The sequence below is a fragment of the Canis lupus genome, chromosome 21 (assembly GCF_011100685.1).
Source record: "Canis lupus familiaris isolate Mischka breed German Shepherd chromosome 21, alternate assembly UU_Cfam_GSD_1.0, whole genome shotgun sequence".
In the NCBI taxonomy this organism is placed as follows: Eukaryota; Metazoa; Chordata; class Mammalia; order Carnivora; family Canidae; genus Canis; species Canis lupus.
In genome coordinates, this window is record NC_049242.1 from 13,711,521 (window position 1) to 13,733,755 (window position 22,235).

General features: G+C 41.9%; 1 protein-coding gene and 1 long non-coding RNA gene across 32 annotated transcripts in view; both read left to right on the forward strand.

Moving 5' to 3' along the window:
• LOC111091500 overlaps positions 1-15,888 on the forward strand; it is an 84,246-nt gene extending 68,358 nt beyond the window's left edge. For 12 of the 25 annotated variants that reach the window (XR_005375568.1, XR_005375554.1, XR_005375548.1 and 9 more), the window contains 3 exons: positions 7,680-7,885; positions 14,254-14,364; positions 15,832-15,888. This is a non-coding gene — a long non-coding RNA (uncharacterized LOC111091500). The other 13 variants (XR_005375556.1, XR_005375569.1, XR_005375558.1 and 10 more) reach the window with 10 other exon arrangements.
• A 6,009-nt stretch (positions 15,889-21,897) lies between these two features.
• Positions 21,898-22,235, forward strand: part of SYTL2 (synaptotagmin like 2) — a 117,327-nt gene continuing 116,989 nt past the window's right edge. For 6 of the 7 annotated variants that reach the window (XM_038568400.1, XM_038568403.1, XM_038568412.1 and 3 more), the window contains exon 1: positions 21,898-22,015. The gene's annotated coding sequence lies outside the window, so the exon portion shown is untranslated. Of the gene's footprint in view, positions 22,016-22,072; positions 22,227-22,235 lie in introns of those variants that run through there. The other variant, XM_038568401.1, reaches the window with a different exon arrangement.

Below are 22,235 nucleotides of genomic sequence, written 5' to 3' on the forward strand. Positions count from 1 at the left end.
GAAGGATCCAGTGGGGGAAAGCATTAAAGGAAATTCCAGCTAATAGCTGTGTCATAGGCCTAGAAAGTAATTAGCTCAGATGGAGCAGGAGAACTTGAGAGTTCTGAGGGGTAGATTGCCAGGGGGATGGGGGGGTGGGGTGGGGGGAATGGAACAGAAAGATCATTCGATATATTTTAGCATCCGGAAAATGATAACAATAGGTGTTTGACAAGTCCAATCAAGCATTTAAATAGATTGATAGAAAACTGTGCAACTGAAAATAACAAGATGATTGCTAACCCCTGGAAAAACAAAAAGTTACTCAGGAAAGGAAACATAATCACAGTAATTACCTGCCACATCAGTGTATAATATTTGAATTTTTTTAAATTTTATTTATTTATGATAGAGAGAGAGAGAGAGAAGAGAGAGGCAGAGACATAGGCAGAGGGAGAAACAGGCTCCATGCACCGGGAGCCCGACGTGGGATTCGATCCTGGGTCTCCAGGATCACACCCTGGGCCAAAGGCAGGCGCTAAACCACTGCGCCACCGAGGGATCCCTGAATTTTTTTTTTTATTATATAAGTAGTGACTGATGATTTAACCCAAAATTGGGAGGATGGGGGGCGGGGAGTAAGTGAGATCAGAAGTTGTAAGAGAACTAATTCTCATTGACTAGAACTAGAAAAAAAGGTCTATTTAATAAACAGTGTTGGAATTTCCAAATGCAATCTTTTAAAAACATTAGACTCCTGCATTAATATAAAATCCAGATTAAAATGAATTAATAAACATTAAAAAAATAAGGGTTCTTAAAATACATTGGAGGAGAAAAAATACTTCTAAGCAGGGGACAAACTGCAAAAGCCATAAAGGAAAATTATGGACAGATTTGACCTTAAAGAACAAAAAATGTAGGAGTGAGTGACAGGGATCACCACAAATTAAGTTAAACAGAAGCTACAAACCTGGAAGAAAATATGTGCAACAAACTTAAGAGATAAAGGATTAATACTGTCTACACATAATTTTTAGGAGTTCTGTGTGGTTCTTTTTCAAATCTATTTATCAGTTTAAAATACCTTGCTTCTTAATTGTATTTTTGATAGTCTTATTTCTATAAATGTATCAAACAAACTTATTTTATACTCTGAATTTGCTAATCTGCTAGTTATAATAATATCTGCAGTCTCTGCTGTTCTGACTGTGGTATACTTTATTGTGTCTGCTAATGTTTGCTCCTGGCAGCTTGTTCCATGGTATTTTGACTGTGAGTTCATGTTCATTAAAACCTTATTATGTGTGAATTTTTTGAAAGATGGTTTAAAGTTTTTTTTTTTCCTGGAATTTTGCTTTTACTAACCTAAATGCCTGAGAGCATTAACTAACCCAGAATCTAAGTATTAAACAATATTTAGGTATGATGAGGTTTTCTTGTACTACATAGGTATGTAGATTCTGTTTTCAACCCTGCCTGAGCGTTGAACTTGCAGTGTACAATTTTCCTTTCCAAGGAAGACATTTTTTTCTCCTTCACTGCCCACTACTGTGTAAGTGGCTTTCCCATAAATAGTCCTTCAAATCTGATCATGTATGTCACTTCCTCTACTTAAGAAAGCTATAGATATACTCATTTGTCAGGTCTTAGCTTAAACATTACTTCCTTATGAATGCCTCCTCTAACTGGCAAACTAGATCAAGTCCCCAGTTCACACTCTCACAGTGCCTTGTATTTCTCTCCATAGGCATTCATAACAATTATAATCCATTATTTGTATAATATTTCAGTGAAATAGTAAATTTCTTCATCATTGGCTGTAAACTATGATGTTGAGAAGGGAACAATGTCAATCACCTTCACCACTCTGTCTTCAACATCTAACTTAGGGTCTGGTGCATATTTGTTGAATAAATAAAAAATAAACAAATTAAAAATTTGGGGAATATTACATAATGGAGCAAATCTAGTTCCCAGATCTATCATGTCCTAGCCCTGTAAATGTCTCCAAGTCTCAGTTGCTTACTTGTAAAATAGAATTAATAACACTCATCTCATGGGATTGTTGTAAGGGTTACAAATGATGTATCCAAACTACAAGATGGCCCTTGGCAATGATAGATCCTCAATACGTGGTAGCTTTTATTATTACTTGCCAGCTATGCCTAAGTTCTGGAGAACTGTGCCAACCAATTATTTTAAGCATACTCATTAGCCATTTCAAATAGGGAGAATCACTATGAATCACAGTGACTTACTGCATCAATATGATAATCAATGGACTGTTCCAGAAATTGGATTTCAAAAATAATATAGACTTAAAACTTGATAATATTGCTTTCAAAAATAAGTCAGCATGATGGTTTCATGAGTTCGTACATATGAAAAAATTTATTAAGTTGTGCACTTTAGCTATGTACAGTTCATTATATGTCAATTATCCCACAGTAAGACTTTTTTAAATAGAGGAAAAATTAAGCTATCAACAATGAATGGAATGAAATTCATGTAGTAGCTCTATTATTTAGGATGAACTTTGATTCATTTCATTGTTTTTTAACCAAGGACCTGTCTATTATTTGGCTTCAATTTGAAGACAATTTAATTGTTTCTCACATAGTTCTTTTTTTTTCCATTGAGATTTGCTCTATGGTTTGACAAATGTCAGTGCCATCGCTGCTGAAACTCCACCCCTTAAATGTAAATATTTGCTGAAGGTTAGTTTTGCTATAATGGTACAAAAGGAAAATTATCTCCATTTCAGAATTGACTGTCTTAAAAGTATTTATATTTATAGCAATGTTCTGGAAAATATGAATAATGCCAGTTTTTTTTTTTTTTTTTTTAAGTTAGCATCCTTCACAGATCTAACTGATGAATTTGGGCCTCTTTTTGAAGAGTGACTACTCAAGTATACAGTTAATGAATCATGAGTATCCACACATTGGACAGTCTGTATTACTGCTACTGTTAAGGCAGCAACAATTTGTGTATTGTTTGTTTATTAACACCAATTCTAACACAGGTTGGAAGACCTGTGGATAAAACCCTAGGGCACAGATCTGAAAGGTGAGCAAGAACAGATGTATGCTTCTGTGAATTTGGTGAACAACTATGAGATAGAATGTCTTGGTTTGTTTCCCCAAAAGCAGACCCTGAGACAGAAATGTGGGATGCAGGTAGTTTATATAGGAAGTGATCTCAGGAAGCACAAATGAGGAAGTGGGGGACATGGATAGGAAAGGGGGAAATGCCAATAAATGAATGAGTGAGTTACTGCTCTATGAATCTGGGGCACAGTCTCACTAGACCCTCTGCGGAGTCGTTTGAACAAGCTTCAAATTATCCCACTGAGGGATAGGTTAAGCCAGAGTATTTATCTGCAGATTCATGTCATTGTTTGGAGGATGCCCTGGAAAATGGGGGCATTAATTACACACACACACACACACACACACACACACACACACACACGTGAGCTGAGTAAGCTCTTGTCAGCTAAAGAAAGTCCTCAGACAGAGACAGCAAAGAGATGCCACCCATTGAAATAGAAAGCTGGCTGTGTGCATGGAAACTGCCCATGGTAGGTGCCAGTGACTCAGAGGTTGGTGAGGGAGTATGAGCTGGGATGTCAGCGTCATTTGCGACACAAAGGACATGGAATCTTGATGTGATAGAATGGCGACATGAGGTATTGAGGAATGTGTAGAGGCATGGTTAAAGCAATGGATTTATAAATTCTGAAGGAGAAATGTCTCTTTACCACTTGTCCAGCATGAAATAAAATTGAGGAAATGCACAATTAGCTGGTCAATTCAATAGACTTTTCAGTTGTTCTGTATCTTGTTGATAGGTGGTGTAGCAGCATTGGAATTACCTGCAAATCTGTTGTGAATGCAGATTCCCAGGCCTCACCTCAACTTTATTGAATCAAAACTTCTGGACATGGGATCCAGAAATCTGTGACAAGCCCCATAGGTGATCTTGATACACACTCAAGTCAGGGAGCTTCAGCTGGAGACAAAACAGTGTACTGATACTGATCCCACAGTGTGGAGAGAACCGTCTGGTTTCTGATCTTATTTGGGTGTAAAAATGGACAAATTATGTCATTTTTTTAAAGATTTATTTATTCATGTCTACACAGAGAGAGAGAGAGGCAGAGACATAGGCAGAGGGAGAAGAAGGCCCCCTGCAGGGAGCCTGCTGTGGGACGCCACCCCAGGACCCCAGGATCACGACCTGAGCCATGACACTCAACCACCGAGCACCCAGGTGCCCCAAATTATGTCATCTTTATGAGTCTTTTCCAATGTATAAAATGAGAAATTTGGACAAGTGTACCGTAGTTTCAAAAAAAATAATTTAAGCAGTGGAATACTTTCTTCCAAAGAAATTTTACTTTTGAAGCATTAGTATATGAAACATAAAAACAGAGCTCCTTTTTTTTTTTTAAGATTTTATTTAGTTGAGAGAGAGTGTGTGTGTGAAGGAGAGAGAGAGAGAAGGAGCAGGGGTGGGGCAGAGGGAGAGGAAGAAGCAGACTCCCCTCTGAGCAGACCCTGGGATCATGACCTGAGCCAAAGGCAGACACTTAACCAACTGAGCCACCCAGGCGCCCAACAGATTTCCTTGATTGGGATGTTAGCCCAGTATCCTGTCTTTTCACTTTCCCTACAGTGGCTTCTTAAGCATCACTATGAACCTTTGGAGTTCTAAGAAGTATAGTTTGAGAATCACAACACTAGGAGACCTTCAAGGGCCATTTACAGTATGATCTAAGACATCAGTGAGCCTTATCCACAGTTTAGCTGCTGAGATAGACCTGCAACCACAAACCCTGGATTCAAAGCCTGGCTGAACCCCTACTAGCAGGGAGACCAGGAGCAAGTCACATAGCTCCTATGGCTTCCACAGCATCCCCATCCATAACTTGAAGTTCACTTTCATTCTTGTTACATCTGCCATACAGAGTGGTGGACAGGGGCAAATGAAATCATGTATGTGAACATACTTTATAAGTTGCTAAGTCCTATCTAATTGAAAGGGATCGTTGTGGGAGAAATTATCCTTCCGGGTAGTTTTCCTTTGTAACTGGTGCCAAAGATAAGTAGAAACAGAGAGTGTAGATAGTGAAATAGTCTGTAGTTTCTTCTTTATCTTCAAGGGATGCAAATGCAATTTTCTTTTTTAATTAAAAACCTGCTCACCAGGAAGTGTCACTTTAAATAAAATGTTGCTTAAGCAGAGACTTGAATTAACCTGTTGACTCATTCTACAAAGTTTGTAAAAGTAATATTTAGGGTAATACTATCTAAAGAGATAATTAGCTTTTCTTAACAATTTACTGCCCACATACTAATAGGGAGAGCCAATTTTGGAATACGTTGACTTAGCATTTGTAACTGCTTGCATATTCAGAAAAATTTTAGTGCATCATTACCTCATATTTATTTAGCTTTTTAAAAAAATCATATGTCCACAATAGCCAAACTGTGGAAGGAGCCTCAGTGTCCATTGAAAGAGGAATGGATAAGGAAGTTGTGGTCTATGTATACAATGGAATATTACTCAGCCATTAGAAACAACAAATACCCACCATTTGCTTCCACGTGGGTGGAACTGCTGGAGGGTATTATGCTGATTGAAAAAGTCAGTCAGAGAAGGACAAACATTATATGGTCTCATTCATTTGGGGAATATAAAAAATAGTGAAAGGGAATAAAGGGGAAATGAGAGAAAATGAGTGGGAAATATCAGAAAGGGAGACAGAACATAAGAGACTCCTAACTCTGGGAAACGAACAAGGGGTGGTGGAAAGGGTGGGGGGTGGGGGTGACTGGGTGATGGGCACTGAGGGGGGCACTTGATGGGATGAGCACTGGGTGTTATGCTATATGTTGGCAAATTGAACTCCAATAAAAATAAATAAATAAATAAGTCAGATGTGTATTCCAGGAGAGATTCATGCATCTATCACAGAAATGCCTGAGATATCCCAGGTAGCACATTTTATGGTTATATTTTGTCATCAGCGACCTGTCATCATCAAGTTGTGAATAATTTCTTGTGGAACTTTTGGAAGAGTATCTATTAGTAATGTCCAATATGGGGTTAGAAGGTAGTCTGATTGAAGACCTGGTTTTTCTCTCCCCGCCCCAAACCTTCAAGGTGGCAGTTCAGGATAATATCTGAAGACTGTAATCATAAGAAGCATATATCTAACAAAAACTCTGAATGGCCACTTTGAAGGCTGCTATCACATGAACCTACCAACATTTTCTTTTTTTTAAGATTTTATTGACTTATTCATGTCTACACAGAGAGAGAGGCAGAGACACAGGCAGAGGGAGAAGCAGTCTCCCTTTGGGGAGCCGGATGTGGAACACGATTCTAAGACCCCAGGATCATGCCCTGAGGCAAAGGCATGATCCCGAGCCTCCTCAAGCATCCCCTTACCAATATTTTCTAACTGTGTCTCACTTTGCACTTCCTTCACATTTTTCCCATTACTTGGATCATCAGCCTCACCTTGTTGTACACCAATCAAAACTCCCTGAGAAGGAATCAACATGGACTGGACAAGGATTTGCTCACAACTGCTCCATATTTGGGTGGAGGGGCTGTCAGGATTCCTACACCTTAGAGCTATTGGGGCAGCTATGGGGCAAGGCTCCTGCAAGTGTGCTCATTCAATTATTGAGAAAAGACACGAGCACAGTGCTAGGCACTGTGGAAAAAACAAACAGGGTTGCTGGGATCTGCAGGTTACTGAGAAGCCAGGCAGGCAGGAGTGGAGTGGGAAGACAAGGAGGCATGGAGAGGAGCAGAGAGTGTTTCAAGTAGAGAGAATAGTATATAGAAAGTCCCAGAAGAGAGAGCATGGAAGCGTGGAATGTTCTGAGGACAGAAGAAAGTCCATGGTGGCTAAACCATAGGGAGTCACGTGGATAGTGAGTTGAGTCAGTGCCAAGTCAAAGAAGATCTTGTCCGCACGGGCCTCCTTTTCCTCATGTGTGGCAATAGGGCTGGTAAAGAGCAATGCTTCTCAGACTGCCCTATGGAACTAAGGGGGTTCCACCCAGGAGTCTCAGAGGGCCTTGGGGTGTAGGGTAGAAGGCAATTGCTCTGGCGTCCAGCTTCTGCTTCAGTAAGAGCAGCTTCATTCATATCCATTTCCAATGTTAGGGATCCAATAATGTTAGAAAATAGGGTTCCATGGATTAAAAAGTGATTGAAAACAACCAGGTCCCCTCTGGCTCTGACATCCTCGAATAATAGGATTCTGTGCTGCTCCGCTTGAGACAAGGCTGTCCAGGTTACTAGAGGTGTGGGCATATTGTCTCCTGATGGGTGGCCCATTCCTAATTGAAAACACACAGGCTGGGATCCCTGGGTGGCGCAGCAGTTTAGCGCCTGCCTTTGGCCCAGGGCACGATCCTGGAGACCTGGGATCGAATCCCACGTCGGGCTCCAGGTGCATGGAGCCTGCTTCTCCCTCTGCCTGTGTCTCTGCCTCTCTCTCTCACTGTGTGCCTATCATGAATAAATTAAAAAAAAAAATTAAAGAAAACACACAGGTTTATGGTGTGAGCAAAAGTTCTGGGACTTTCTGTTCACTTTTTCACAGTACTTTCTAAAAGAGTCCCTGAAATTTTCACTTTCCCACCATGACTGATATCTCTTTATGTTGGCAGGTCAAAAGAACCTTCCAGCAAGCCTCATATCTGCCTTCATAAAGAGCGAGTGTGTGTTGTAATGCTGAGTCCCCCTCACACTACACCCACACAGCTATAAAGACACATCCACCTACACGTGAAACCCGAGAATGAGGACCAACCTCTCCTAAAATGAGAACTCACTCCCTTACACATACATATGTGTCTTACACATAAGTGGCACCGTAAGTACTGGTTGAATCATCTGCTTTCTTTTTCTTCCAGACTCTTATTCTTTAGACTTTGACTCCATAGACCAGCATAACCTGTTTTAGCTTCTCACTTACCTGAGTCCCCTGGACTTGGCTTCTTGCCTTCTTGACCTCTTGCCTTTGAGTCCGGCCAAGGCTCTGAAACTCAACTTTTGTTCATATATCCATGGAATCTGTACACTATCCCTGCCCAGCAGATGGGGGCCCAGCTCCTCTGATGCAGAGCAGCCTGGCCATCTGCTCAAACCCTGAGAGAACGTGGTCACAATTTAAGGAATCCATTTGGATATTCCCTGACAGCTCCGGCCCTCCCCAGCCCCTCCCAGCTGGAGCCACGAGAAAGCACCCACCAGGAAGGAGACTCAGACTTCCTCATTCCTCTAGTCAATCTGACTGAGCAGTGCTTCTTAAAGTTTAACGGGCAGACAAATCACCTGGGGGGTCAGATCAAAGTGGATATTCTGATATTTGGGGCTGGGGTGGGGTCTGAGAGCCTGCAATTTCTAAGAAGTTCCCCAAGTCATGTCAATGGCTCATGAGCTTCATTTGAGTGGTAAAATGTGAATGTGTAGACTAGCAACCTCAGCCTCACTTGGAGATAGGGCCTGGAATGCAACTTTTCCCCCATTTGCCAGAAAATATTTATTAAACACTGTTTCTCTTTGTGGTCCTTGCTGTGCTGCTAAGATCCCTTCTTTGTTTTCAAGGATAGAATAAAAGCCTATATATTTGGGGCCTAAATACTTTATGAAGTTTAATTCTCACCACATCCCTGTGGGATTAGTATGATTCCTGTCTTATACATGAGGAACCAGAGTTTTACACAGGTTAAGAAGCTTGTCAAAGGTTGTACTAATGCAAATGGCAGCTGGGATTCCAGCTCACTTCTCTGGCTCTGAGCCTTCCTACTTTCTGGGATAACTCAAGCATCTCTTCCTTAATCTTCTTATGTTGCCAAAATCCACACAGTTGGGTTTCTGCCTCAGCTTCCTTGCCTAACACTTTAGTTTCTGGCTTTCTGGCTCAGGCTGAGCCCTGCTCCAAACCCCCGCCCTCTTGGCTAGTGATCACGCACCCAGCTCTTTCCAGCCCCTCCTCACCCACCCATGCCTTAGTTGGGATTCGGCTACAGATGGTCCAGTTGCCTGGAAACAAAGCATTGCTTCATGTTGCAAAATAGCTTCTAGGAACTAGAATGTTTCCTTTCCTCTGTAACTTTCCCTCCTGATGCTTTGAAGTTTCACACTCAGCATCAAGCACTTCGGAAAGTAAATAAGCTGCAAAATAGGCGTAGTAAAGAAAGAGGGAAGTGGCACTAATTTTTGCAAACTTCATTCTTGGACCTCTTCCGCCCAGGGCGGTATTCCTAATGGTCCAGGCATCCTTTCCCTAGGGGTGTAGCAACTAGTAGAGCTTATGATTTGACTTATCCCCAACCCTATCTCTGCTAGGCTGAGGCTCTAGAGAGGTCAGAAAGAGTCAGAAAGAGTCTGGGGGAGTTGTCCACATGGGATGGATGTTACATAGACCACAGAAGCTCTGGCCTGTGATCATGGCTTTGACTTCTAGGGCTCCCCACTCCCTCCCCACCAGTCCCTCTTAGCAGGGCCAGCTTTAAGCAAGGAGCTTACTTCCATTTACTCCCATTGAATTACCCAGTGCAGGAGGAGGGAAAGTATTTGCAATGGCCTCAACTGCTTCATCTTCCTTGGAGTAGCAGAATTTAGCAAGAATTGGGTATTGAAATGTGTCATTGTCAGTTCTCACTGACCCATGCAAAGTTTTCTCCCTTTGTTACTCAGTGTAACCCATTCTTCTTCCTGATACTGTGACTTTTAGTGCAAAATCTCTAACAGAATTTTGTAAGCCATTCCCTGTGCTCAGACTGATGCTTTTGATGATCATGAACCAGACCTCAGGCAACCTTCTGTAGGCCCTATATCATTTTAAGTGACATCTGTTTCTTGTTTAAGTGTTTCTTCCCTCCACCCACATACCCAGCAGTTGGCAATTCCTACCCAACTCAGGCCCAAGTTTGTCATGGACCTTCTGACCCCCTGACTGTATGTAGTTGGGTCCTCTGATCCCTATGCCTTGGTCCTCTTCCCCTCAACACTATGAGGTGACTTTAACCACACGTCAGGCAGCCGCTCTGTAAGTCACCCAAACTCCTTCTGCTCTTGCCCGCAATCAGACAACATGTAAACATGTTCATGGTCAGCAGTATGAAACTTGCGGTCTAAGTTCGAGTCCCTCTCAGGGTTTGCCATGGTTTCTGTACAAGTCTTGGAGTTGTTTTTTGTTTACTCTGAGCAGGCGGATGGTGGACGGAGCTTCAGCCTGACCACAGCATCCTGTAGTCAGCGTGTAGAGTTTACATGCATCTTGAAACTTTCGAGTGTTATTTGATCTGGGGCCGTAAGAAGTATTCCAAAGTAAAGTTTCAAAGCTTTGCATCAATATTTTCCTTATGGGGACTCTACTTGAGTCTAGAAAATTTCGTGATCAACACCAACATTTTTTTAGCTCCACTGTTGACTGTGTAATTTTTGGCAATCTTCAGGCATTCTTTGTTGCAAATTCTTTTGAAACCAGTAGCAAATGCTTAGTAGCATTGATAGTATCAACCAAAACTTAGTTTGGAAATTGAATAAAAGGAAAAAAATAAATGAGTTAATGTTCTAAACTTAAGTGTATTTTTACCTTCTCTCAAGTCTATGTGCTATTTCTTGTCTTAGAAAAATTTAAATGATCTTAGCATAGGATATGTCCGATTACAAACTATACATGCTGTTAATTGAATAAGTAAACAAATGAATGTGGGTGGAGTGGAGGAGGAGGCTGGGGTTGGGATGGTGGTCAGAGCACCCAGCAATCCTGGTAGTGCCCGAGGGCTGAGACAGAGCCAGGCAGAGGTCAGTGCCAGGTCTAAGCCAGCCTAGTGACCTTGTCCATTGTCTCCATATTCATAGACCCTATAGGAAGCCCTGCCCCACATTCAGGTGCTTGGCATGTCAGTGCTGCTTTCACCCCTGCCCTCCCTTCTCCACCTACTTGCTCCTTACTGTTGGCTTCTGCTACTACCTTCTTTCTTTCTTCCCTCTTGGCTGGTTCCCCCTCTCTCTCTGCCAGGCTCCTTTGGATTGATGCTTTTAGGCTGGGCGTTGGTTCTGTTCCCTGCCTTCCTTCCTAGTTTCTTTCCTCAGATTCCTTCTTACATCCACATTCCAAGCTGTGGGCCAGCTCTACTTTAATCTGAGCCGAGCTCTAGTTTCCTAGTTGGAGCCTTAGACATGTACTGACCTAATTGGCAAAATGGATCTCAGGAATTGGGGCATAGCAGCAGGAATTTTCAGATAGGGGTGGTGCTCAAAACCAGGCAGGCAACAAGGCTGAGGGCACAGATTTTATCTAGTTTGGGTCAGGACTGTGATTGGAAGGAAGAGACTAGCAGGAGATGGTCAAGAGGTCAGGGATTCCAGGGTAGGCTATCCATGTAGCAGAGTAACTCAAGTGCAAAGCAAAGAGTTAAGGAGAGTTCCAGTCTTACAGAAAGGCAAGCATGCTCCTGACAAAAGGTTAGGGATAAGGTTGTAATTTGGTGGGCACATAGGTATACACAAAACCCAAGTTACATTAGTGCGAATTCCAGACTCTCTACCTGGGGGTCTGAAACATTGATCTGGCAGTCTGGTTGGGGCTGAGACTCAAAGAGCAGACGTTGAGAGGAGGCAAGAGAGGGTGTGAATCCCAACTCTGCTACTTACTAACTCTGTGACCTTGGGCAAATTGCTTCACCTTGAGCCCAAGTCCTGTAAAATGGGGTTGGTAACAGCTACCTCACCTGGATGTGGTGAGGATTAAATGATGACTTTGGGATGACTTTGAGGCTTCCTCAAAAAGAAGACAAGTCTTTGAGCAGCTAGGGCTTTCCATGAGGCCCAAGTGGGGAGAGGGCAATGGTCAGCAGCCCAGCACTGGTGTGGCTGTCTCTGGTGCCACAGTCATCATTCAGGTTTGGCAGCTGGAGAACAAGAACACCCAGTGGGTGTGCTCCCCACCCCCACTCCGGCCACCCCAGGTCTGGGGGAGTGGTTGGGTGTTGGCTCATTCATCTCTGCCACATGCTCATGTGTATATAGTACTGTTGTATTTGCTATGACTCTGCCAGGAGCTCATGGTCTCTGAGTGCCAAGTCAGTGCATCTTTTGACTTCAAGCTCAAGCAGAGGTGACCAAAAATGGAAAAAAAAAAAAAACATAGATAGATAGATAGATAGATAGATAGATAGATAGATAGATAATCTAGATATCTATCCCACCTGTTGCTGAGTCCATTCCACATACCAGCTTTGGACTTAACCTTTCATTCTGCTCAGAAATCTTTTATTGCTCCTTATTTTTAATTCCATCATTTTCTTAATTTTCTAGGCTTTTTATAATCTGATCTCAGGTTCTCAGCCCCTCAGCTGCCTTGCTTCCTAATGTCCCCCTTTTTTGTTCTGCCCGGGCCTGTACCTCTCAGTTACAGCTTCTCCTTCCCTTTGGGTGTTTTGCCTGCGGTTGCCCCTGTTGTTTTTCCTCTCTTAATAATCCTACTCTTTCTTCAACGTGGCTCAGATCTCACCTTACACTTGAAGCTCTTTTTGATTCTTGGAATGGTTATTATCTCCATATTCCTGAACTGCTGTATTACTTGATAGTTTAGAATATATCAAATATCACGAAATCAAGATCCTATCAACTAAAGATGCACAATTATTTTATGTACATTAGGAAAACCCTTCTAATAAAAGTAGCGACCAGGGGTACCTGGGTGGCTTGATTGGTTAAGCATCTGCCTTTGGCTCAGGTCATGATCCTGGGGACCTGGGATGGAGCTCCATATTGGCTCCTTGCTCAGTGGGGAACCTGCTTCTCCCTCTCTCCCTCCTCATGCTGTCTCTCACTATCTCAAATAAATAAATAAAATCTTAAAAAGAAATAAAACTGGCAACCATAGAACGTAAGACACATCCTTATTTCAGAAAGGTTAAGTTTGTCTTGGACTCAATGAATACCATAATTATTTAGTGCTACATATTATTCATAATTATGATGGACATCACCACTGTTTTATAATTGCCTGTTTATTTTCTGACTCCTCCACTAGAATGTATACTTATGAAGACAGATTTCATCTCTGGCCCATTCATTGTTGCATCTCTAAGCATCCCGCACACTGTCTGGTCCTCAATAAATGACTGAATAAATGGATTCCTAACATGAATGGAAAGTTCCTCAAAGGCAGGGATTATGTATTCCATACTTATGTATAGTTATTTTTGAAATTGACATGCAAGATACATATAGTACACTAATAAGTGTACAGACTAACGTCTTTTATATATGTATATGTCTGCATTACAATCACTGAAATTAAGATACAGAGCATTTTCCTAAAGTACTTTTCCCAGTGCTGAGGAAACAGGAGATACCAGTCAATATTTATCTATACTCATTGATCGATTAAATGGTCTCCAGCTACCCTTTTACAGCTTAGTTTCAATTCACTTATGTTTATCCTGGTTCAATGGTTCTCAAATTCTCTCCTGCATCAGAATCACCTATAAGGCTTGTAGAAACACAGATTACTGGGCCCCACCCCTGAACTTCCTGATTTAGAAGGTCTGTGGTAGAGCCTGAGAATTTGCTTTTCAAACAAGGTAATGTTGATGTGGCTCTAATGAGGTGGGGAGGGAGGGTCTTCTCAAGAGTATGAAATGTCTGCCAAGTCAGGTGCTTACTCTGGTCAGGGGTTCTTTACCTTTTCTTTGCAACAGACAGCCTGGGCAGTGTGGTAAAGCCCCTGTACTCCTCAGAAGAATATTTCTAAATGGAATGAAATAGAAGACTTAGGACTACAAAGAAAATCAATTATATTAAAATGGGTTATTCATGTTATTTTAAAATTATTTTTAAAATTATAATATTTACAATATCTATAAGTCATCTGCGTTGTGATATGAAATATTTGTGGTTTCCATTGGTGGTAAACTCACACACCTACAGATAACACTACTGTGGTTGTTGCTTATATTTATAACTGAAGGAAATGACAAATAGCAGATAGAAGTTAGTGAAGATAAAGAGCCTAGGTTAGGAATTCTTGCCCTGGTGCAATCTGAAATAAGATGCTCTACTGTTGGCACTGCGTGGAGTTCCAAAGAATTGGAGTCTGTGTCATTCAGTGTTATTAACTAAATGCCTTCAATGTGGAGACACTGTGATAGATGCTTGATATTTAGAGAGGAATAAGACACTTTCTCTTTCCTTATTCATTAATGTCCCATTTTGGTGCAGGAAGATGGAAATATAAACTGATAATTAAAGCGGAGTATGATACCTGCTGAAAGGGAAGTATGCACAAAGCACAGAAGAAAAGAATGGAATAATATATACAGGAGCATAGGGGTAAGACCTCTGTTACTTAGAACTCAGTTGGATGAAGTTGTGGTGGTAGACTTTTACACTGGTGGTCCTCAATGAAACATACCTCCAAATCCTCAGGCTCCCCCATATTGACTCTGAAGTTGGCCACAAAACTTACTTTGGCCAAAGGAACAGTAGCCAGCTGACACAAATATTTGTACGTTGGGGCTTTCCTCTTGCCTCTTGGGCTTCAGTTGTCATGTAAGAAGTTTGGGCTTAGGTTAGTGAATGAGGAGAGGTTACGTGGACCACAGCCCTGGAGAATGAGAGATCATTCTTCGATGTTCCAGCCTCAGTTGAGCACTCAGCTGAATGCAGCAGCATAAGAAACCCCAATCAGTGAGTAAGAAGCATCAGAACCACCAACCCACAGAATCATAAAAAATAATAAATTGTTGTTTTTCACCACTAGGTTTTAGAGTGTTTTGCTACACACCAATAGGTAACTCAAATAGTTGTTTTTCTTTACAAAAATTTTCCTCTTCTATTTCGCTTTTTAAGGTGAAGAAGGCAAAACACCCTGTAAAATAAGCCAATGCAGAGATTCTTCTGCAAACAATTAAGCACAATTTCTAGAAAAGCTTCCAGTGTTTCATACATTTAAATCTTTTAAGATCCATGGCTAGAAAACTTATCTAACTCTAGTAAATTAACATGCTGATCTTCAGAGAATAATTACTTTAAAATCACGAACTCCTAAAACCTGGAATTTTCAGCTGGAAGAGATCTTGGAATCTAAATCTAATCATGCACACTAAACTCTTCATTTTATTTTAAAAGTGTCTTTATCTTTTTTAATGATCTCTACACCCAGCATGGGGCTGAAACTCATGACCCTGAGATCAAGAGTCACATGTTCTTCTGACTAAGCCAGCTAAGATGCCCCTAACCTCTTAATTTGATGAGGACAACAAGGCGTGAGAGGTGAAAGCTAGAGTCTTTTGTTAGTAGGGTCCAGAAGGGAAACCAGATCTTCTGACTTCTAATACAATGTCTTCCAATAAGTAAAAAATAGCAATTTGTAGATTATCATTTCCATTATTTTATATTTGCAATAGGCAAAGCAGATATTTTTATCCTTTCTAATTTTGTGGATGAGTTAGATTTAAAAAAGACCTGCTTATTTCATGTAACTCATAAAACCAGGACTAGACGGTGGGTCTTATATCCCCTGGGCCAGGACTTTTTCATTATATCACGCTGCCTCTCATGTTCAGCATAAAAAACAAGGAAATAAACTAATATATTTTTGAAAAAGGATCAGCAGTAGACACTAATCTGGTTCATCTCTGAATTTCTCATAGTCATGTATCATGTACGTAATGTGTCACTCAATAAATATTTGTAATATGAAATGAATACATGAATGAATAACTGAATAAACAAGCAATAGAACAAGACTATGTTTTGTTTTTACTAGGCATTCCATTCTTTTTTTTTTTTTTTAAGATTTTATGTATTTATTCATGAGAGACACAGAGAGGAAGAGAGAGAGAGGCAGAGAGAGAAGCAGATTCTTTGAGGGGAGCCTGATGGAGGACTCGATTCCAGGATGGTGGGATCATACCCTGAGCCAAAGGCAGACGCTGGACCCCTGAGCCATCCAGGTGCCCCCAGTCATTCCATACTTAAAGTGTATGGTTAATCGAGATTCCTCTGTACCTGAAAAGGAATAAAAGGACAAAAATGCCAATGAGTAGTAATGATAATATTTTGTATTATTGTGCTTTGAAAGTGGAGTCATGAATACAAAGGCAAGATCTATCAATATGTGCCTCCTGTCTTGTATGTAGTAACTCAAAAGTTATTTGCCCTTTCTTCCAAGGGGGAAACTGAGGTAGAGAAAGTGACTCAGGTAAAGCATTGTCCAATAGAAATATAACAAGAGACACATTTAATTTAAAATGTCCTAGAAGCCACACACAAAAAAGTTTTAAAAAGATGAAATTAGCTTTGATAAATATTATACTTAATTCAGTATATCCAAAGTATTACCTTTCAATATGTAATCAACACAAAAACTGTTGATGAGGTATTTTAGTTTTTTTCAGTTTAGTGCGTGTTTTACATTCACAGGACATCTCAATCCAGACTAGCCACATTTCTAGTGCCTAATAGCCGCATGTGGCTAGTGGCTACCATTTTGGACAGCATAGGCCTAGTTACATAGGACACAACAATTCTGTAAAGAGAAGATGACAGTAATTACAGTACAGAGGGAGTAGTAGGATTTTAAGGAAAACTTGAGGAAATTGACTTGCTTTAGTCCAACCACATAACCTGGACCACTGCAACTCAAAGGGAGATTCTACTACACCCTCAGAAGTCAGCTTCAGTGTTTAACAGTCTTGTTTGGCTGTGTAGCCCTGGGCAAGAAACCTTGTCTTCATATAACTTGGTTTCCCATCTGTTACCACTTAGAGCTGCTCCCCCAGTGACATGAAGTAATAAGAAAAAGCATTTAGTCAATACCAGCAAGTAGGAGGCACTTGGTTAATAGGAGCTTTAATAATCTACTAGGATCTTACCTTATCATACAAAACAACCCCATTTTGGATTTTTTTTAAAAAGGTTAATAGGACTCCCTACAGATCACGATCTTTTCTGCCACAGCAAGTGTAAAGGGGCTCTAAGGTACAGTAAATTTCAAAAAGACAAGGTAAAACAAAAAAGATCATGAGTTACATTATAACCTTCTACTAGAGGGAATCTCATAGTAATAAAACCAGATGGTTTTCTACTCTTTTATTGTGATGAAATATTCATCACACAAAATTTACCACTTTAACCATTTTTAAATGTGCAGTTCCATGTCATTAAGTACATTCACATTGCTCTGCAACCATCACCATCATCCATCTCCAGGACTTTTTCAATATCCCACAATGAAACTCTGTATCCAGCGACTACCCACTAACCCCATCACCCGCAGGCACTATTCTACTGTCTCTTTCTATTTGACTATTCTAGGAATCTTATATAAATGGAGGGCTTTTATTTTTTGAAGAAACATTTATTCTTTAAATATTAAAATAAGAAAATCTGTTTAAAAACACTGACAGTTAACCTAGAGGTTTTTAAAGAGTATTTATGTTGCAATGCATCTTGATATGCACAGATGAAAGGCACTGAAGAAATATCACAATTATTACATGTATGTATCCGAGGGAGATGATTGCTACAAAGGTTTTTCTTTATAAAAGGAACTCTGTATGAAAATGTATATATATAAATATAAATTAAGACTTGTCTGCATAAGATTACTACTCAGAAAAGTCATAAATAATGATGCCAAAATTTTCACAAATGTCAGAAATCTCACTGGTATAGTAGATCCTTGACTTTGTCACTAGTTTGCCATTTGGCCTGGGCTTAGTGCCTGATCCTCTTAAACCCCTCCTATCATCATCTGTAAAATGCAGATACTAATAAGAGCAGCCCTTCCTACATCCTAGAGTTGATGGGAAGATCAAACAAGATAATTAAACTGAAAGAACTTTGAAAAATACAAAAAGCCCTGTAGAAATGCAAGGCATTATTAAAGACTGTGGAGAGATTGCTCACACAATTTGATTCAAGGCCAAAGTTTTGTATTTCCAAAAGTTAAAAAGATTCAGTATTTGCAAATTATTTAGAAAACCAAATTCCTTGTTTACCCAGTACTGTGACCGAATTGTTTTCTAAATGCTATACATTTGATACCTAATGCTATACGTCATCTAACCACATTACCATGCTAGATGTAATTGTACAGAATTTCAGCAGTATCTTCAATTTTTGGTGGGTAAGAAGTTATAAATCTACATAGCTTAAAGATAAAGTCATGTCTCTACAGGAAGTTGTTTTGTTTTTTATTTTTTTAAATTTTCCATGGTAGAAACAGTGCTGTGTTCTGTAACATAACTACTATTGGAGAACTGCCTGCAATGCAAGAAGCATTTATTTAGTGCCTATAGTGTGCAAGGCATTTGGGATAGAGATGGTGTCAGGGGAAGGATGGAGGTAGTAAGAAAAAATACAAAGAGAAAAGGGGTATCCTGAATTGGGTGAGCTTTAAAACTGCTGGGGAGTGGCATATCCTGTGATGATGAACTAGAAAGAAAATGAAATTGATGCCAAGAAAAGCCTTGAGGACTACACTGTGGGAGTTCCAGAGGTTCAAAGGATAATTCATTCAGCCTAAAAAGGCAGAACTTCATGACATTTGTCCTGGGCCCTGAGGCAGAAGAAGGATTCCTTGGTTCTGAAATAGAGGGGAGATATTCCAAGCCTGAAGGAGCCACACCTAGTATCCCACACACACACACACACACACACACACACAAAATACTCATCTATTAACTGGCTGGTAAAACTAAACAACTTGGATGATGTGCCTGTGACTCTACAAAGTCACACCTGGGGGGATTAGGGGTTAAATCCCAGATTCTCATTTGAAAGCACCAACCTTATGGCATTCCACCATTTCAGGAGGACCACTTGGAGAGCCATCATACCAACACTGGCAAGTGCACTCCATTTTATTTCAGCTCCACTGAGTTGGGGTTACAGATTTAAAACCCCATCCCCAGCTAGAAAACTATTCCAGGCTAGTCTTCCATTTGCAGGTTTCTAAGTTCACTTTCACTCCTGTCCCAGTTTTCACAGATCCAGCATCAATCTTTCCATTTAGGTTTTGTTTTTTTATGTTTACATTTAGGATTACATTTTTCCTTTACAGTGCATTACTATTAGATTTCTCCTCCCTTTCCCAAGTATATAAGACCTCTCTTCTAACCATTATCATACTATTAGCTAACATTTATTGAGATCTTACCTTGGGCCAGGCAATGTGCTATATATATATATTGTAGCATCTCCCTTACATAGGTCCCTTAATATGACTATAGTTGACCCTTGAACAACTCAGGGATTAGGGGCCCCAATAGAAAATCCACCTATAACTTTTGATTCTCCCCAGACTGAACTTCTAATAGTCTATATTGACTGAGAGCCTTACCAATAACATAAACAGTTGATTAACACACATTTTTGTATATGTATTACGTATTTTATTCTTATAGTAAAGTAAGCTAGAAAAGAAAATGTTATTGAGAAAATTATAAATGAAAATACATTTACAGTACTGTATTTATATATAAAAAAAAGAACCCACATATAAGTGAACCTGTGCAGTTCAAACCCATGTTGTTCAAGGGTCAACTGTATTTCTATTTTACAGAAGAGGAACAGAGGCCTAAAGAGGTCAAGTGACTTGTCCAAAGTCAACCAGCTAGTTCAGTGGTGGAGAATGATGGAGTCAGGGCACCCACCAAAGTCTCTACACTAAACCCAGTACAGCATTATCCCTATCCCCTTGCTTTTCCCTTCAATATCAACAGAGAATTTTTGTGAAATTTGCATGTCATTTACATGCAAACTATTTTGAAGAAAGACGATCTTTTTTTTTTTTTTAAGATTTTATTTATTCATAAAAGACACACACACACACAGAGGCAGAGAGAGACACAGGTCGAGGGAGAAGCAGGCTCCCTCAGGGGAGCCTGACGTGGGACTCAATCCCAGGATCCTGGGATCACAACCTGAACCGAAGGCAGACGCTCAACCACTGAGCCACCCAGGCATCCTGAAGAAGGGCAATCTACTACTATAGGTTAAGAGGAAAAAGCCTCTGCTGACTTGATATGATCATGTTAACTAAGATTTATTCAGTACTTCCTCTGTGCAAGGCACTTTGCTATACACATGCACTTTCTCATTTTAACCTTCACAGTAGCCTTAGAGAGGAGCATTATTATCATCTCTTTTACAAATGAGCAAAGTGAGGCACGGAGAGGTTAAGTAACTGGCTGAAGGTTCTGTTAGAAAGTGTGTGTGGGGGAGAGAGCAGTATTTGAACTTTGACCACTTAAAATCACAGCTCCAGCTTTTAACCTCTGAGCTTTCTGACCTTTTGCGATGAGGGCCCCAGCAAGACTCTTCCTCAAAATTTCTCCCCCACTTGTCTGGTCCAGAGTCTACAGTAAGAATCCTAAGACCCTCCCTAGCAGGGTTATTTCTTTTCTGGGAGGAGTGACATATGAAATAGGGAGAACTGAGTTCCTTCAAAGCCTTGTACCAAGAATGCAGGGCACCCACAGGTGAGCAGGATCCAGTGCCTGCCTTCCCCGTTGGAGAGGAGCAGGAAGAAGATAACCAAAGCACGCACAGACAACATTGAAAGCGAGATAGCAGACAAATGAAATCAGACCACTCCCCTGCTTAAAGTCATTCACCAGTAGCTCTCACCAACAGGACATGGTCTGCTTCCCTCAGCAAGGCAGGCAGAGCTGCTCTTCCCGCATCTACCTCTTTAGCTTCATCTCTGCCTCACTGTCACACAATCCTTGCAACATACGAGAGGCAACTGTATGCCTTTGCCTGCTTCTCTGCAGCCCTTCCCTCTGACCTCAGTATTTAACCTTGTATTGCCCTCCTCTCCCAGTGTTTGTAACCTATTCTAGCTGTTATTACACTAAATTGAAATTATTTACAAATTTGTCTCTTCAAAGGCAAGATGAGTGGTTATTCCTCTTTTGCATCCTCAGTGCCCACCCAGCAAAGGGACAGAGGAGACTATCAAAGCTTGGGTGAAAGCCAGAATCACACATAACACAGGGCGAGGATTCCTGAGCCAGGTTAGCAGCCCAGCATCCGGTACTGAATGAGGTCCTTGGGATCAGCATTTACAAGTTTGAGAGAAGAAAGATAGGCAGACCTGGGCTACCCTCAGTTGAACTGACAACATGAATGGGGTCGATGAGGAGAAAAGGCCTTAAGGTTTACCTCTTCCAGAAGTTTGCTTGGGTTGGCCCCATCATTGGTAACATTTTTAAAATGACCCTGATATAATACCTTCCAGCACCTTCCAGCAGCATACTGGCCCTCGTTGCACACCCATGGAGCGCCTCAGGCGAAACACATCGCTCACAACTTATCCGGGTATTATTGGATAATTTAAAGCACCACTTTAAAAACAACTTGCGAAGCATTTTTATCTATTTTGCACGTTCGGAGCGGTTAAAGCATCTTGATCCCATCCTCTTCCTTGGCCTGCGTGGTGGCTAACTTCGGTCTCTGAGCAGAGGGGTTCCTTGCGCGCCAGGTCCTTGGGCTTTAGGACTCCTAACGCACAGCGGCCAAAACATAACGGCCGCACTCTTTGCTTGCACAGTAAAAAACGGTGTTTCGGGGCAAGGTGCACTGGAGGAGGCCGGGGCGGGGAGGGCCAAGGGAGAAGAAGTACGAGGCGCGGAGGGAAGCGGGAGAAGGGCAGGGGAGCGGGCAGGGGAGCGGGCAGGGGCGCGCGGGGGGCGGGGCGGGGCGCGCGGGGGGCGGGGCGGGGAGCCCGGGGGCGGGGCGGGGAGCCCGGGGGGCGGGGCGGGGAGCCCGGGGGGCGGGGCGGGGCGCGCGGGCGCCTCGCCATTGGTGGGCGCGCCCGGAGCCGCCCCTGCGCGCCCGCCCGCCGCCCGCCGCCCGCCGCCCGCGGGGTCCCTGCACACGCTGCCGGGCGCTGACAGCGGCGGGGCGACACCTGGGCGGCCCCGAGGGTGTGCGGGGCGCAGGAGGCGCGCGGGGCCGTGTCGGGAGGAAGGTAACGCGCCGCGCCAGGGCTCGGGGCCTGCACCACCCCGCGGCGAGGCGCGCTCCCTGCCCGGCTGCTGCTACTCGGAGCCCCGCGGTTCTAGCCTCTGCCTCTGCCCGCCCGACGGGTCCTCTCGGGCAACTTTCTGCCCCTCCTCGGTCTCTGTTCCGGGAAGGAGGTGTGGGTGGGGACTGCTGCCTTGTGCTCTGAGTTCTCAACGGTGAGCCGC